The sequence below is a fragment of the Macaca thibetana genome, chromosome 6, assembly GCF_024542745.1.
Source record: "Macaca thibetana thibetana isolate TM-01 chromosome 6, ASM2454274v1, whole genome shotgun sequence".
Taxonomy (NCBI): Eukaryota; Metazoa; Chordata; class Mammalia; order Primates; family Cercopithecidae; genus Macaca; species Macaca thibetana.
In genome coordinates this window covers 30,011,534-30,025,517 of record NC_065583.1, presented here as the reverse complement: position 1 = coordinate 30,025,517, position 13,984 = coordinate 30,011,534, and the positions used below count along the sequence as shown (strand labels likewise).

At 47.7% G+C, this 13,984-nt stretch overlaps 1 protein-coding gene across 1 annotated transcript in view; it reads right to left on the bottom strand.

Moving 5' to 3' along the window:
- The window catches only part of FAT2 (FAT atypical cadherin 2), an 88,722-nt gene extending 75,822 nt beyond the window's left edge, over nucleotides 1–12,900 (bottom strand). The window contains exon 1 of the mRNA XM_050793611.1: nucleotides 12,733–12,900. The gene's annotated coding sequence lies outside the window, so the exon portion shown is untranslated. The remainder of the gene's footprint in view (nucleotides 1–12,732) is intronic.
- Nucleotides 12,901–13,984: the final 1,084 nt, after the last annotated feature.

Sequence of the window (13,984 nt, the reverse complement as noted above, 5' to 3'; positions counted from 1 at the left end):
TCTCGATCTCCTGACCTTGTGATCCGCCCGTCTCGGCCTCCCAAAGTGCTGGGATTACAGGCTTGAGCCACCGCGCCCGGCCGCAAATACTTTTTTAGAATCCACATATACTCACTTCTGTGTGAATTCTAAAAAGGTTAAACTCATAGAAACAGTGAATAGAATGATGGTTACCAGTGGCTGGGGTGAGGGTGGGGATTGGGGAGGTGGTCAAAGAATACAAAATTTCCATTTGGAGTTGAAAAATTCCTAAGCCAGAGGGAACATCAGGAACACAGGGCTTGGGGTAGGAAGGAGGGAAAGTAGGAGTTCTGAGGGATCAACAAATCCAGGCCCACTTCTGGGGCTCTCTGTTTGGAAGGGAAGTAAGTTCAAGAGATCTATTGGTACAATATGGTAACTATAATTAATAAATGCATTGTATATTGTACTTGAAAATTTGCTAAGAGAATACATTTTAAATGTTGTCATCACAAAAAAAAAAGCATGTAGGGGCCAGGCATGGTGGCTCATGCCTGTAATACCAGAGCTTTGGGAGACCAAGGCAGGAGGATTGCTTGAAGCCAGAAGTTTGAGACCAGCTTTGGCAACATATCGAGATCCTATCTCTACAAAACATTTAAAAATTAGCCAGGTGTGGTGGTTTGCATCTGTAATCCTAGCTACTCAGAAGGCTGAGATGGGAGGATTGCTTGAGCCCAGGAGTTTGAGGCTGCAGTGAACAATGATCACACCACTGCACTCCAGGCTGGGTGACAGAGCAAGACCCTATCTCTAAAATATAAAAAAATAATAATTTTAAAAAGGCATATGAGTTAATGGATGTGTTAAATGGCTTGGTTTAGCCATTCCACAATGCATGCATTATCAATACATTATGTTGCACACCATAAATATATACAAATTTTGTCAATTTAAAATACAAATAAGCAAATACTTTAAAAAAAAAAAAAGAGAGAGAAAGATACTAACTGAACCCACCTCAGATAGTGTTCTGAAGGTAGAACTAGATGGTACCTGTTGAACATTCAGCACATGCATGGCACCTAGTAGTTGCTAAATAAATGCTAGCTGTTGTTATTTTATAACTATCATTCTTGTTATGTTAAGTAGATTGAAACAGACCTGCTATGATAGATGTGAGAGGAGCCCCAGAGACCCATCCCCTATGCATCGTCCCTTTGTCAGTGAAATCCACGGCCTCCCTAGGGCACAGTTTGAAGACAACTATGAGTCCAAGCTCTGTTTAATAAAGACGAGAAAACTATTCCCAGAGAAGGGAAGGGGTCACTTTAAGTTGCATAGCATGTTGGTGGCAGAATTGGAACCAGAACCCAGGCTCCCCATCCTGGGATTTTGCCACTGGCCATGCTGTTCTCCCAACCCCAGCTCCGCTGTCAACCTGTAGGATCCTCAGGAACCCACAAGGCCAAGGTCTTCTGCATTAGTCAAGAGGAGAGTGCAGGGAGAAAGAACTGGTTTCAGGATGAGACCTGCCCTCAAAACAGCCTCTGCTTGCATTGAGGGGCAAAGCTGAGCCTATCTAAGCCTCAGTTTCCCCATTTGTGAAATGGGGCTAGTAACACCTTCCTGGAGGATTTAATGAACACATGCATGGATGGCATTTGGCATGGCGCCAGTCATGCAGAAGGTCGCTAATGGGTGGTGGTTGTTACCATTACAGTAGGTGCTCAAAAAAATCTGTGTAGAATGTAGGAATTCTTTTCTGTACGTGTGCTGACCCTCACTCGTGCCCCAGGAGCCTTTTGTGGGAGGGTCCCTTACACACACGTGCACACACACACACACACACACACGGGTCTTTGTGACATTCCTTCTGTTTTTGCAGTGATTTGCAGCAAAGCTCAAGCAACAACTTGAGCACCATTAAAATAATAACAGATGTGACCTCCTTCAGAGTTGAAGAGGGGGCAGAGTGGTCAGAAGAGTATTGACAGTGAAAACACCAGGTAGAAAATGTCCTGCACATTCTATAAAAACATACATCTCCCGATCTTTTGTGCTCTGCCACTGACATGTTGGGGTGACCACTCTGGGCCCCCTTCTTGTCTCTCTCCAAGACACAATAAGCGGTCTTCCCAGGATCCAGCAGGCCCTGTGGCCAACAGCAAAAGGAATACTGTTCCTCTTAACTGCTGAAACAGAAGCTTCTCCTTGTTCCCTTCCGTGAGCCCATCAGTCTCACGTGGCCACTCCCAACCAGGTTCTGCCTCTAACTCAGGCACCTGCAGGAGGTGGGGTGGCTACAGTCAGGCCACACACTCAGGCTCTGGAGAGGGGATGCCTGTGTTGGAGTCCTGCCCTGGCCCACTGCTGGTTGTATGTAATGTTGAGCAAATCATGGGACCTGACAAAGGCTCGGTCTCTTCAGGCGTAAACAAGGGAACATAATCATTCCCTCATTTATGTTATGAGGGTCAGAACTAAGAAGAAGGGCACAAAGCGGTGGGCACAGTGGCTTGCGTGTGAGCCCCCGCGAGGTAGCTGCTGTGATGAAGATGACAATCCAGGGACCTCAGACCCTACTCCTTTGGTATTATATCGGAGGACCAAGCAGGAGGCCCAGTGAGAGAGCCCTGAGCAAATCCCCTCATTTAATGGAGACTCCACCCATCCATCTGGGAACGGAGACTAGTCCCAGCTTTCCTACCTCCCTGAGCTAACCCTCTGCTGAGCTCTCATCAGCTGCCCCGAAGACGGTGAGGTTGGAACTATGGAGTGCTTGCAGAGGCGCATGCAGCTGCTCACAGCTGACTTTTATTGAACATTTATTGGGTGCCAGGCCCTGTGGTGAGCACTTGGCAGGCATTATCTCTTTTAAGCTTGCTTACAGCAACCTTATAATTATCCTCATTTTGTAGATGAGATAACTGAGACTCAGAGAGGTTATTTAACTCCTGAGATCACACAGCTAGTATGAGCCAAGCCAGGATAAAACTCAGATCACCTGTGTGTCCAACAGTCCCCCTGGCCCGCTCCCCATGCCCATGGGTTAGAAAGAGCAACTGTGAAGGGGAAGGATGATATGATCCCTCCCCCATATCAGGGATCACATAACCTCAGATCCTCTCTGCCAGCAAACACAGATTCTCAGCATAGGTTTCATTTCCAGTCTCCCCTCTCATTCCCATTTCCTCCAGCCTGGCCCAGCCCAGCCCAGCCCAGCCATCTGTCTGTCCTCTCCCCTCTGAGTAGAACAGCTTAGGACAAAGCCAGGCAGGCAGGCAGGTTGCTGCAGGTGGGAGCTGCGCTCTGGCAGTGGGGCAAGACAGGCTCTCTGCTGTCTGATGCATCCAGTCCTGCTGCTGAGCTGGCTGAACCTAACTGCAGAGCCAAGGCACGAGAGAGGTCAGGGATGATTTGGGAGCACCCTGAGTAACCCAAGGTGCATACTAATGAGATGCAAATGAGCCGCTGCCGGTGGGCTGCAGGCCAAGTCCCCGTGTTCAACATTCAAGCCCCCTGGGTTCCGTCCACACATACCAATTTTTCTTAGCCAAGGCAACTGCTCCACCCAGCCATCAGCAGACACAAAACTCAACAGAGCGGCTGGGCCCGTCTGTGTTCTCATCTACAAAGCTGGCCGGTGGATTGAACTGGTGATTCCCACCATTAGGAATTCCCCAAGGGGATGGGGGTGAAGGTTAAAAATATATATATTCCCAGCCCCACCCCAGATCTAATGAATCAAAATCCTTAGGGGTGGGGCTCAGAAATAGATGTTTAACAAGTTCCCTGGGTGATTTTGGTATGACCGGTGTTCGAGAACTGCTGAACAAGGGAACCATCTCTTTCTTTAGGATCTTACACTCTACCATGCCTCTTTTCAAAGTTGATATCCCAAATGTGGCCTGATCCTACGCCCTGGCAGAGAGGGGATGGAGGACATCAGGAAAAGAGTGCAGTCTCTAGAAATTGTTCAGGCTAGAGAAGTGATTCTCAAATGTCACTGTGTTAAAAATCGCAACCTCTTCCTCCAAAAGCCTGTTTCAGGAGGGCTGCCGTGGGACTCAAAGTGGGACTCATATTTCCCCTGTAGGTGGTCTGCTGACTGTTGGTGTGGGGAACACTGGCCCTCAAGCAAAGTGGACACAACGTTACTGCTAAAGTCAAACAGAAGAGCAGATGGGAGAAGGAACGCAACAGATCTGAGTTTCATGCCTAACTTTATCACCTGGAAGTCTCTGAGCCTACACATGTCACTGTCTGCACACGCCTCTGTTCATCAGCATCTCCAACCCCAGAGGCAGCTTTTCATCTTCCTGGGGTCTTTTGATCTTCTAGATAGATACTGAACCCTGGGGAGCCATGTTCTACTTGTAATAAATAGAACTTAACCTGAAAATAAGAGAGTTCCATTCATATATGCACAGCTCATGACCCAGCAGTTCCACTTCTAGGTCAACAGAAGTGTGAACATATGTTCACCAAAAGATTCATCACAAGACTATGCAAAGCAGCGCTAGCTATAGCAGCCCCAAATTGGAAACAAACCAAATGGCCATCAAGAGCAGAATGGACAAGTATATTTCAGTACGGTCACATAATGGAATACTACACAGCAAAGAAAATGAACTGCTGTTCCAGGCACAACAGAGATGAATCCCATTCACAAAATATGGGGCAAAAGAAGCCATATATTAAAAAGTACATACTGTGGTAGTCCATGTTTATAAAGTTTAAAAACAGGCAAAACAAATCTATAGATTAGATTAAGATAGAGTCACTCTTATGGGGGAGGGAAGTGGTGAGTGACTGAAAAGGGTACAAAGAGGGTTTCTGCGATAGTAGTAATATTCTATTTATTAATCTGGGAGCTGGTGAGTTTCTGAAAAATTAATTGAGCTGTACCCTTGTGATTTGCGCACTTTTCTGTATGCATATTATACTTCATTAAAAAGGTTTTTTTTAGGAGCCAGGCATGGTGGCTTACGCCAGTAATCCCAGCACTTTGGGAAGCCAAGGTGGGTGGATCACTTGAGGTCAGGAGTTCAAGACCAGCCTGGCCAACACGATGAAACCCCGTCTCTAGTAAAAATAAAAAAATTAGCTGGGTGTGATGACATACACATGTAATCTCAGCTACTTGGGAGACTGAGGCACAAGAATCACTTGAGCCTGGGAGGCAGAGGTTGTGGTGAGCTGAGACTGTACCACTGCACTCCAGCCTGGGTGACGGAGCGAGGCTCTGTCTCAAAAAAAAAGTTTTTAAAACACTAGTAAATGACTTCAAAGAAGACTTTAATTAAAAAAGAAGAAGACATTAAAATAATAAAAGCATTTGGACTACCTGCAAATTGCATGGGATTTCACAGCTATGGGATCTTGGACCCTTCCTGCCCCAGGAACCAGGAAGGAGACAGCTCTCAGAAACCAAGAAGCTCAGGAACCATGCCAGGGCATACCAGGGCTGTGGAAAACTGACACCTCAACGGTTCCCTTTACCCTCCCCTGCCCGGCCTGCCCTCACAGAACCACGAGGACAATGGCAAGGCCACTTTCCACAGGGTTCCCAGGCTTAGCTGGGTTCCAGCTCATTGGGGTTTACTTCCTGCAGCATTTTTCTGTTCTTGGAGCAATATTCTGGTCCATTTTCTTATTTAATTCCTTCAAAGACCCTAGGAAGGAAGCAAGGAGTATTTCCATTTTGTAGATGGGGAAGTCAAGGCCGGGAGATGGGGGCTCAAAAGACTTGTCCAAGGTCATATACCGCTAGCAAGTGGCCCGGTCAAGACTCAAACACAAAACTTCAGATGCCAGATTCAGCACTCCCTTGGCTCCATCGCATACGGTCTCTGCCCAGTATAATAGTAATGTTGATTATAGCACCTAGCATTTAGTGAGCGCTTGTGCTGTGGATGTCTCAGTGCCTTTCAGCAACCCACAGAGGCAGGTACTATCCTTTCATCTGTCTCCATTTCACAAATGAAAAAACTGAGGGTCAGAAAGGCCATGTGACTTGTCCAAGGTCAATGGCCAGTCAGTGTGGAGCACGGATTGGAACAAATGGTCTATCTGACTTGAGTCCAAACTCTGAACCGCTAGTCCAATGGCTACCAAGCCCAGTTAGACCTCACCTCGAGCGCCCTTGGAGCTTAAATATATATATAGATTCCCGTCCTTCACCCTCACACTCCTCCATCTAATTTTGTAGACTTAGGATGGGGCTAAGTAATTTGTAGTTTTTAAAAAACAGCCCCAGACATTTGGGAAACTTGCCTCTAAATTAGGCTGCCTCTGAAATATGACAGTAAAAATTAAATAATTTAAGGTAAAGTTTAATTTAGCAACTTCCAAATTAACTCACTGGACCTCTCTAATAATTGGAGTTCTCCTAACAACAGTAAATAGCCCCTAAAGAAGGAGTGACATGGCCATCCTCAGAGGCATTGAGAATAGCCTGGCCATCTGAATAACAGTCACTCAACAGGGGCCAGTGACTGGCAAGGGGCACCAGGGGGATTTCAGGGGCCGGGAACATCTGCTTTTTGCTCCAGTTACTGGTTAACTACCATCTGAGTTCACTTTATAAAAATTCATCAGCTGTGGCCAGGCTCCTGCCTGTAATCCCAGCACTTTGGGAGGCCGAAGCACATTGGATCACTTGAGGTCAGGAGTTCGAGACCAGCCTGACCAACATGGTGAAACCCCATCTCTGCTAAAAATACAAAATTAGCCGGGCATGGCGGCACATGCCTGTAATCCCAGTTACTTGGGAGGCTGAGTCAGCAGAATCACTTGAACCCGGGAAGTGGAGGTTGCAGTGAGCTGAGACTGCATCATTGCACTCCAGCCTGGGCAACAGAGCAAGACTCCATCTCAAGGAAAAAAAAAAATTATCAGCCATAACTTACAATTTATGTGTTCTGTTTTTGAATTTGTCATACACTACCAGGACAGAGTAGAGAGTGTACCAGGGATCCAATAGGGTTCTCTAATATACGCTTCCAAGAGTTTGAGCTTCTAGGAATTTTTCAAGATGCTATAATTCTCTGAGTCAATTCCCAAGACTTCATGAGCCCCTAAATCTATAATAGTAACTAACATTTAGAGAGTTCTTAGCTTGTGCCGACTATGCTAAGCACTCTACATGCATCAACTCTCAGCAGCTCTGTGCGATAGACAGCATTATACAACTCTCAGAAAGGTGGAATCATGCGTTAAGGTAACAGAGATGGAAAGTGTTAAGGCCAGGACTGGAACTCCAGCACCCCAGCTCCAGAGCCACGTGCCATACTGATAGCGATCTCTACCGCTTCCTCAGGCTAAGCTTCCAAGGGTCCAAAATGATACGTTTTGCACCATTGAGCCTTGCATTTAATGGGAAGACCCTGAGGGGAGAGGATGCTGCAGGGACAGGCAGCAGCTCTGACACTGGACACGTGAGCACACGCAGGCCAACACGTGCACACATGCTGACGTTACTGCACCACTGGCTTGTTCCATCCTGCTTGGCTTGTGCCCAGGCCAACTGCTGCGGGCACTGGAGCCAAATGGGAACCAGAGAATTCTCATCTGTGAGCTCCCTGCCCCCAGCCAGCGGAAGGATAGATGGCATTTTCCTGTTGCCTCAGGTGGTCTTGCAGGGGCCGCCCAGGAACGGAAAAAGGAGCAAGGGAGGATTTCTCTCTTTTGCAGACTCACACTGGAAAATGCTTATGACATTGCCCCTTTCAGGAAGAGATGGATTTCAGAAGATAATTTGTTAATCAATGGGTAGTGGTGGAATATCAGGCACTGTGATCGGCCAAAGGGGAGAAAACAGGATATCTTAGCCTTCTAATCTGACTCCTTTCCTTGAATTGGTGTTCCACCTCACTGGCAGATAGGTCTACCTAGCCAAAGCACTCTAACTTAAACTCCTTTAACGGTCCTCCAATGTTTATAAAATAAAAGCCATGCTCCTGAAAATACTTTCTGAATTCTTTCTGTTTTAAAGAGATATATGGAAATATTTTCAGGTGCAATCATATATCTGGGGATTTTTGCTTCAAGATCATGTGATAGGGGAAGAGTTGGAGGAGGTATAGAGGAAACATAATTGTTGACCAGGCACAGTGGCTCAGGCTGGGCGCAGTGGCCCACACTTGTAATCCCGGCACTTTGGGAGGTCGAGGCAGGCAGATCACTTGAGGTCAGGAGTTCAAGACGAGCCTGGGGCAACATGGTGAAACCCTCTCTCTACTAAAAATACAAAAATTAGCTGGGTATGATGTCACACGCCTGTAGTCCCAGCTACTCAGGAGGCTGAGGAACAAGAATCACTTGAGCCCAGGAGGTGGAGGTTGCAGTGAGCCAAGATCATGTCACGGCTTTCCACCTGGGCAACAGAATGAGGCTCCATCTCCAAAAAAAAAAAAAACCAACCCATGCCCCAAAATAAACATAATTGTTGAAGCTGATTGATAGGGCTTCTTTACACCATTCTGTTTACTTCTGTGTATAATTTTCCTTCAATAGTACATTATATATATGTGACATTTTTTTGAAAATGCCATGCTCCTTGGCCTGACACATACAAAAAAGAGGTAGGTTGGGGCCTTCAATGATCTGGCCCCAACCTATCTCTCGGACCATGTCTCCAGATGTTCCCCACCCAGTTTATAGGTTCCTGCACACATCTGCTGTTTTCTTTAACTGCTGTGCCTTTCCATATGTTATTTTCCCTCTGTTAAATGCCTTTCCCACTTTTCTTTCCTTATTTAACTCTCATTCAGCCTTTAAAACTGATGTTCAGTGCCAACTCCTCCAAGAACTTCATTGAATTTATAACCCAGCTACTGTCATTCCTCTGGGTCCCCATGCCAGCCTGAGTTTTACCACCTACTTCGAGATATTAAACCACCCATTTACAGGCCTGTCTCTACCAACTGTGAGTGTTTGGGGGCCTGACACATTGTAACTGCTCATTAAGTGTCTATTAAGATAACAGAACCATGTGACTTACAGGGATTAGCTTAACATTTCTGGGTCTCTATTCATGGTCTCCACACTGAAAACCATGACAACAAGAAGCAGTAGAGGGTGATGTGGGCAGTAGCGCAGAGTAGAAGAGAAGGAGTTTGTGAAAGGGCCTAACCTGGTGACCTGCACATAGAGGGTCTAAGTCATTGAGAATTCTCACAAATAGCTCACTGTTGACTGCATGCCGACCCAGGCAAACTGGCTATGTGACTCTAGGCAAGTAGTTCAAAAGCTATTGTTCCATCTGTAAAATGGGAGCAATGATTCTTCAAGGGAGACTTCAGAGAATTCCCAAGGGTTCTTCGAGTTGTACAGTTACAGCTATCTGTTGACCCACTGGCAATAGTGATGGAGTGGTGTGTGTGTGTGTATGTGTGAGTGAGTGTGTATGTGTCTGTTGGTGCATGTTGACAGAGAGGAGTCTGATTGATGATGTTTTTGTACCCTGGAAGACAGCTGACAATCTAGAGATCAACCTCATTGCTGATCCCACATTGCCGCTGGAGGATGTGGGAGCCAACTGGCCTTCAAGACTGACCTGCCACTTACGTAAAAAATAGGAACACCTCCTGAACTGGGCTAGGCAGAGTGAAGCAGAGGCAAGTCCAAGTTCTGCGTAGTGGTCTGGTTTTCCCCACTGCTGTGTGACCTCAGTCAAGTTACCAGACTTCCCTGGTGAGCCCTCACCATTACCAACTGTCTGACTCAGTGATCTCTAAGGGCCCTTCCACTGGACTCTATCTATGAATGGGTTGGGGCTAATACTTAGTCCTCCAGTAAGCAGCAGTTCTCATGTATGATTTCAAAATGAAGATTCATTCATTCAGCCAGCAGATAGGCAATGAGCTTTTCTTATGTGCCAGGCACTGTGCTGCACCCAGGCGCCCGGGCAGTAAGCAAGACAGACCCATGGCTTATCTTAGTAGGAGAGCCAATATAAAAAAAGTTACACAAAGAATTAATAATTATAATTGTGATCATTCTCAGGAAGGAACACTTCAAGGTGCTGTGAGATGATACCCACTCCAGGAGGAAGAGAGAAGAATCAATTATTTGATGACCATGAACATAATAAATAAGGTCCTACACATTTCCTGCATTACCTTCCATGTACCCCCTCATTTCTCACATCAATTCTCTGAGGAAAGAACCATGATGATCCCCATTTTTCTTTTTTTTTTTTTTTTTTTGAGACGGAGTCTCGCTCTGTCACCCAGGCTGGAGTGCGGTGGCCGGATCTCAGCTCACTGCAAGCTCCGCCTCCCGGGTTCACGCCATTCTCCTGCCTCAGCCTCCCGAGTAGCTGGGACTATAGGCGCCCGCCACCTCGCCCGGCTAGTTTTTTGTATTTTTTAGTAGAGACGGGGTTTCACCGTGTTAGCCAGGATGGTCTCGATCTCCTGACCTCGTGATCCGCCCGTCTCGGCCTCCCAAAGTGCTGGGATTACAGGCGTGAGCCACCGCGCCCGGCCAATCCCCATTTTTCAAATGAGGAGCTTGAGGTTTTAGAGAAGTTGAGGTCCAGGTCACTTGGCTAATAATATCCTGGAGTTGGACCCACACTTTACTTTGTAAACCTGTCTAGAAACCTCCATCATGAATGTGAGTGTTAGTACTATCAGTCCTAGAAATACTAGTGTTGAGGCTCTGAGCTAGCTCAGTTTGCACTCTAGGAGCCCAGGGATCATAGGAGGCTTCTAGAGGTCATGTCCATCCCCATTCAAAATGAATCCAAAAGACAGGGATTATCCAGGGGGTGCAAGCAGGTCCCTAATTGTACCAACTCCATCTCCCCCCAGACACACACAGGCTGTCTCTAAAACTTAGCGCCTGCCTGACAGCCTCTCCCACCTGGCCTTAACTGGTCAGCACCAGGCCAGTGCCACAGCCTGTCATAAAGCATCTGGAAGGAGAACTTACAGGCCAAGGTGAGTTCAGTTGCACTTAGGTTAGAGTATGCCAGAAGCTGAGCATCAGGCTAGCTGACATCATGGATTCAGCATCTTCCTGCAAGAAGTCTAACGTGTACTCTATGGAGAGCCCTGGGGGAGGACCCTAGTTTGCCTCTTACAGGGACATGGAACATTGAGCCTCTCAAGGTTCTTCAACAGCAAGATGGAGACAATCACTCCTGCTCTGTCTACCCAACAGAATAGATGCAAAAGGGATCTTGGCCGGGTGTGGTGGCTCATGCCTGTAACCCCAGCACTTTAGGGGTCCAAGGTGGAAGAATTGTTTGAGCCCAAGAGTTCAAGACCAACCTGGGCAACATAGTGAGACCCCGTCTCTACAAAAAAACATTTTTTTTTTTAATTAGCCAGGTGTGATGGTGTTTGTCTGTGGTCCTAGCTACTCAGGAGGCTGATGTGGGAGGATTGCTTGGGCCCAGGAGGTGGAAGCTAGAGTAAGCCATGATAATGCCACTGCACTCCAGCCTGGGTGACAGAGAGACCCTGTCTCAAAATAAGTAAATATTTAATAAATAAATAAAGGGAGGAGGGGATCTTAACAAACACCCAAATGCCTTTATTTTATATGTTCAGACATAGGCCCAGAGAGGTTAGAAACTGTCCTAGGCCACACAGCCTGTGAGTCACAGAGACATGATTAATGAAATTCTCTTCCCACTCTGTCACACTGCCTGGATTTGAAACCTCAAAAATTTCAAAAGACCATGCATGCTCAGCATAGTCCCCAGAGCACAGGAAGCATTCAATGAGCATAAGCTGTGATAATTCTTAGTAGGGTCCTGCAAGCAAGGCATGTTCACCTGTCCAGTCTCTGCTCCCACCTGCAAAGCAGGGCTGAAGGACTAGAAGCACCTACTTCCTAGCCTACTTCTCCACCTCCGCTGAGTCCAGGCAGCAGCTCCAGATTGAGGCTGGGCACAGAGGCAGCCTTTCTGAGCCCTTGGCAAACTTCTGCACTGCCTCCCTGCTCCCCATGCTGGAGCAAATGGCACTGCACCTGCTCTGAGAACTGAACTCTAGCCCAGTGGCTCTGCTCAGCGTTCCACTCTGGCTCTCCTGCCTCCAGAGATATGCATCAGATTTCTGCTTTCCCCAAGACAGGGGAGCAGGGCTGTTCCCACCCCAACAACTCCAGTGCTGTGTTGGTGCCACTCAGACTCACGGTCTTCCACAGCCATTAGAGACTATGCATGCCCCCATTCTACAGTCAGGGAAGCGGAGGTCCTAATCTCAGCAGCCACTGGAGAACCAGAGCTGACCAGACTATCTGACTCTCCCTTAGCCGCCGGGTAGATTTGTCTGTGATAATGTTCCTGTGCCCACCTGGACACACACAAGAAGCCAGCAACTCTCAATTCCTGGCCCTGGCACTTCCCCCTAAAACTACAGAAGAAATCTCCTCCTTGTCCTCTTAAAGGCTCATCTCCAGAAAGCCCAAGTGGGGGATTTGATTCTTCCAGGACAAGAATCCAACTTTCCACGTGTGCAAATATGACCTTCCTCCTCCACAAGATCACAGTCTCAGCCTTGCGCATTGCTGGGCCCCGATCCCCAGCCGCGGACTGGCTACCTCACTGGCTTCTTTCAGTGTACCTAGATGATCCAGGCCCAGATGTCCCTGTCTTCCCTCTCTGTGCCTGCTCCAGCCATCTCCTGGTTCCTTCTCTACCTTCCAGGAGTCCCCAACTCCAGCCTGCTTTGGAACCAGACTCGAGAATGGATTAACTTTGCCCGCCCCCCACCCCCCCACATCTTCCCATCCTCCAGCAATTCTTACCTGTGCCCTTCAGGTAGGGGAGGGTGCCCCAGAGCAGGCTGCTGGGCTGGCGCCCCTCTCAGGAGGGCCAGGCTGACAGGCTCCAGAGGGAGGTGCAGAGACTCGGAGCAGGAAGGCGCGCAGCCCGCAGCCGGAGAGGCTGCTGAGAAAGTTGGAGTAGGTGTGTCCCAGCCCAGGAGGAGGAGGAGGAAAAAGGAGGTGGGAGAATTGAGGCGGATCATCCCCTCCTGCCAGCTCTCTGTCTCACGGAGAGGGAGGGAGGAAGCCAACTGGTTTGTGGCCCAGAACTCACGGTGGGGAATCGAGTCATGGAAAATGAAAGGAGCTGAGAAATCAGGCCCATCTCCACCTCCCTTCTTGGTTGCACTGAGGGATAAACTGAGGCCCTGGACTGGTAGGATAGCCCCGGGTCACACAGTCACACAGAGACCACGAGGGAACTAGAAAAGGTCACTTGGCTTTCAGAACAGTGTTCTCTCCACTCCTCCACGCTTCAGATCTGAGACTGACAACCACAGCACCCCCTTCCCCAAGGCTTTGGAGCCAGACAGATCTGGTTCGAAACCCTGGCACTGCCACCTACCAGCTCAGTAAGCTTGGGTGAGTTACCTAGCCTGAGCCTCAGTTTCCTTTTTTGAAAAGATGGGGATAATAATAGCTCCTACCTCATAAGGTTGTTATGAGAATTAAATGAGATAAAGGTTGCTAAGAAACCAGTAAGGACTTAGCTGAGAAAGTCCCCCATAAAAGGTAATTCTTATTCTTATTGTTTTCAGCTGTGACTTCCCCCACACCTGACTTAACCTCTCTAAGTTTGGGCTCCCCCATCTATAAAATGGGGGTAACAAGAATACCTGATTCATAAGATTGTACAGATTCATGAGACCGATTTTGTGTGCATCACAAAGCACGGTGAGTGACGGCTCACTGGGGTGCAGGACGCCTTGGCTTCGATGCATTTTATGAGGTGCTTCTCTGTTCTGGCTCCCCAGATGATTCCACTGTGCACCCTGTGTTGAGAACCAGTGTTTTAAGGGAAAGCGAGAAGAGTTAGACAAGAATTAGCACTCATCTCCCCTGCTGCCACGGTTTTAGTTATAGAACACATTTGTTTGCTTGTTTTGTGTGTTCATGCAGAGGTGAGGCCCGTGTCTACCTTTTCCCAGACACTGTACTAGGCCCTGGGGACACAGAGGTAAATGATATAGCTCTTGCCCCAGAAAGCCAAAAGCAACTCTGCAACCATCCTGTC